The sequence below is a fragment of the Pseudophryne corroboree genome, chromosome 1, assembly GCF_028390025.1.
Source record: "Pseudophryne corroboree isolate aPseCor3 chromosome 1, aPseCor3.hap2, whole genome shotgun sequence".
Lineage (NCBI taxonomy): Eukaryota > Metazoa > Chordata > Amphibia > Anura > Myobatrachidae > Pseudophryne > Pseudophryne corroboree.
The window spans coordinates 59,514,743-59,518,816 of NC_086444.1; positions in this window are offsets into that span (position 1 = coordinate 59,514,743).

The window sequence follows — 4,074 nt, forward strand, 5'->3', positions numbered from 1 at the left end:
TTAGCCATATAAGGTTTTTATCGATTTATTGCGTCTCAGGGCGCTGCCCCCCCAGCGCCCTGCACCCTCAGTGACCGGAGTGTGAAGTGTGCTGAGAGCAATGGCGCACAGCTGCGGTGCTGTGCGCTACCTTATCTGAAGACAGGATCGTCTTCTGCCGCCGATTTCACCGGACCTCTTCGCTCTTCTGGCTCTGTAAGGGGGCCGGCGACGCGGCTCCGGGACCCATCCAGGCTGAACCTGTGATCGTCCCTCTGGAGCTAATGTCCAGTAGCCTAAGAAACCCGATCCACTCTGCACGCAGGTGAGTCCGTTTCTTCTCCCCTTAGTCCCACGATGCAGTGAGCCTGTTGCCAGCAGGTCTCACTGAAAATAATAAACCTAAACTAAAACTTTCACAAAGAGCTCAGGAGAGCCCCTAGTGTGCACCCTTCTCGTCGGGCACAGAAATCTAACTGGGGCTTGGAGGAGGGTCATAGGGGGAGGAGCCAGTGCACACCAGGTGATCCTAAAGCTTTCTTTAGATGTGCCCAGACTCCTGCGGAGCCGCTATTCCCCATGGTCCTTACGGAGTTCCCAGCATCCACTAGGACGTCAGAGAAAAACAAATCTTGCTAATAGCAAATCCATTACTACGACTTGTCTTTTTGTAATCCTTTAGTACGCTCAGGTAGTGTTCAACAATGCCGCCTCTCAGTCTTCACGGAACAGATTCTCCAGTGATATTTCTGCGATTTCACTCCCTTTACGAGTTCCTTCCGGACTAACGAGTTTCCTGCGATGGGAATCGTGGCTCCAAGTCTCTCGGCTACTTTCACTGAAATCGTGCTGTCAACAAAACTTGGTACGGTCCTTCCCACCTGTCTATTAGGCAACCTGAGCGCAAGAATAATCACACAGTCTCTTGGTTCACAATCAAGACAGTTAGCAGTTGGCCTACCAGGAATCAACAGTTTCAAGTTCTTTTGTTAAGTTCTCAGATGCTGGCTCATCTCGATAAGGTACTGTACTGTCACCTCACTGGTGTATTTCTGATCCTGGTGCGGATCGATCATGACATGAGGTTGTCTTCCCACAAAAATTTTTTTTTCAAAGAGAGTGATTCGTTAAGTGGGGATCTGGGAGTGGTTCCGATGCTACATAACACTAGTGGCAGTGGCTATGACCACAATAGTCCAGTTTCAGCTATCACTTTGTTTCTACTCCTAAGGATACCATATCTACACACAAATGTTTGCACAATTTTCTTTGCGGTAAACACAGCAGTATTTGTGGCGGCAGGAAATGCCTCTACCCAGTTTGAGAAAACATCAGTGCACACCAATACATATTTCAAATTCCTACAGGGTGTTAACTGTACGAAGTTGATTTGTATTACCTGAAAAGGTCCGTCTGCAGGAGGAGTATGGGATGGCTCTGTTGGTACTACCTTACAAAATGTTCTTCCTCGTGCAAGTAAGACAGGTCATTGCTTTCCTGCTTGCCTGAGAAGAGAACCCTGGTGCACGCCAGTAAGATTTTACCAATTTGCACATACCTTCCTTACCCTAGGTGAGTCAGACCATGTGCCGCCTCAGCTAGGCCTGCGAGATACGTCCTGGGGGCTACTGGCTTACCTTGTCCATGTCTCCAGAGTCCTGAGGACTCCTGACCATACCCCTTCACCTTCCAGACCTCCTTTTCCTGTAGGGAACACAAATTTGCATCTCAATTTTATTGTTGTGTGTTTGCATTGTAGAGTACCATGAGCATCTATTATGCACACCAGTGCCAGCAGGAATGTACTGGTGTCTGAACGGTGAGGGATGCAAAACAAATGAACTCACAGACAGACTGAGGAATATGACATTACATACACAGAAGGTGATAGGGTAACAAAATAAACACAAAGTGAACAGAGAAGCCCAAAGGCTAAGAAACTGGGTGTCTCCCTAGTATTAGGAATGCTCAGATGGAAAGAAGCGAGATGTAGTGATTTAATACGTAGAGAACCCGAAATGCTGTTGCTAAGGGCAACAGCAAAACCCTAAAGGGTTACCAACGGGTGTGGCAGTAAACTCCTTGGTCAGAGATGGAATAATAGACACAAGGAGAGTCTCCACAATCCTAGTCCTCACTTGCAGTGCACTGGTTCAGCTTACTGCCACTAAACTGACACCTGAACACCTCGCACAGTGAGAAAGGATTTTGGCAGGCAAGTCTGAGAATACAGCCGCAAACCTGCTATGTTCACAGAGTAGCAAAAGAACCCCAGCAGGTTAAACGACTGACTCCAGTCTTACTGCTAGGTCTGGATTGGCAGAGTGTAATACCAAATCCCAAGGCCTATTTGCAGTAAGCAACAAACAAATACAAAGTTTACACAGTACTAGCTAGCTTTCAGGAACTGACTAACCAACAAAGATTCAGCAGCATCTGCCTAACCTGAGAAGAGGGTTTATATAGCAGGTGCTGTCCACGCCCCACTCAGACCTCACAAGCTGTGAGCACAAAAACCAGCACCGGATCCCCTGCCGTGCACAGAGCCTGTAACCACTGCACAGCAAAAGACCCGAACCGGAGTATCAGCTACGCTCAGGTTACTCCGCTAGCACTTGTCTCCCGGTTGCCATGACGACGTGGCAGCACAGAGCAGGAGACCCTAACAGTACCCCCCCTCTGACGAAGGGTCAAAGAACCCCTACCACCGGGTTTATCGGGGAACTGCGAGGTACTAGCTAGCTTTCAGGAACTGACTAACCAACAAAGATTCAGCAGCATCTGCCTAACCTGAGAAGAGGGTTTATATAGCAGGTGCTGTCCACGCCCCACTCAGACCTCACAGACTGTGAGCACAAAACCAGCACCGGATCCCCTGCCGTGCACAGAGCCTGTAACCACTGCACAGCAAAAGACCCGAACCGGAGTATCAGCTACGCTCAAGTTACTCCGCTAGCACTTGTCTCCCGGTTGCCATGACGACGTGGCAGCACAGAGCAGGAGACCCTAACAGCATCACTCCAGAATCATCTCTAGAGTCGGTATATATATTGGCTGACGTATCTTTTGCCAACTCGCATGCCCTGGTCAGTGAGTGCAGCTCAGCGACCAGTGCTGCATGCGGTCTGCCCAAAGGCTTCAGCTTCTATAATACCTCGGTCATCTACAACAGCATATCCTGTGACATGTTTGTCTGTCTGTGGTAACTACCGTCAGTCTAGGGGGAGAAAAAAAATATCAGGTCTGCGTTTACTAACGGGCTGTCACTTATGTCTGGTCTCGTAGTAAAAGTTTGATTCAGATATTCCACACAATCATGCATATCAGTGTCCATACAAAATTCTCATCCTCCACCCTTTGTGCATTACAAGGCACATGCAGTAATATACTGGTGTCATTCAGTGACAGCTCCCTTTTGTGCTGATGAGACATACCGGGTTCGGGCAGAACTTTGAAGGACCAATACGGCATGTGGTGTATGAACTGTCAAATCATGTACCAGTACTACGTCCTAAGTATTTAACCCTTGTCCTACACAACTGCAGTTTATCCCTTGAGACCTTGGCTTATATTTACTAAAAAATCGAGTTTGTCCGATTTGTGTTTTTTTTTTAAAAGTCCCAATCCGGGAATTCACTAAGCACAAATCTTGGCAGTGTCTGGTCTATTCGTAATGGATTTAACGGCAAAGTTCTGAAATACGAATGAATAGACCATCGGTCAAACGTGGCTGTTATTTCATACAATACGGGTATTCAGTATTCATTCGTATTTGGGTGTTAGTCTCTGAGTGCTCAAGTGCGGGTCTATTTTTTTGTGAATCGTTAAAAAAAGCAGCAAAAAAATAGACCTGCTTTTTCCAGTCGAGTTTGGATAACCATGCATGGATCAGTGAGATCTGTGCATGGTTATCTATGGGAAAGAGTGTGTTTAGTGTAAAAACAGAAAAAAAAATGCGTGGGGTTCCCCCTCCTAAGCATAACCAGCCTCGGGCTCTTTGAGCCGGTCCTGGTTGAAAAAATATGGGGAAAAAAATGACAGGGGTTCCCCCATATTTCATCAACCAGCACCGGGCTCTGCGCCTGGTCCTGGTTC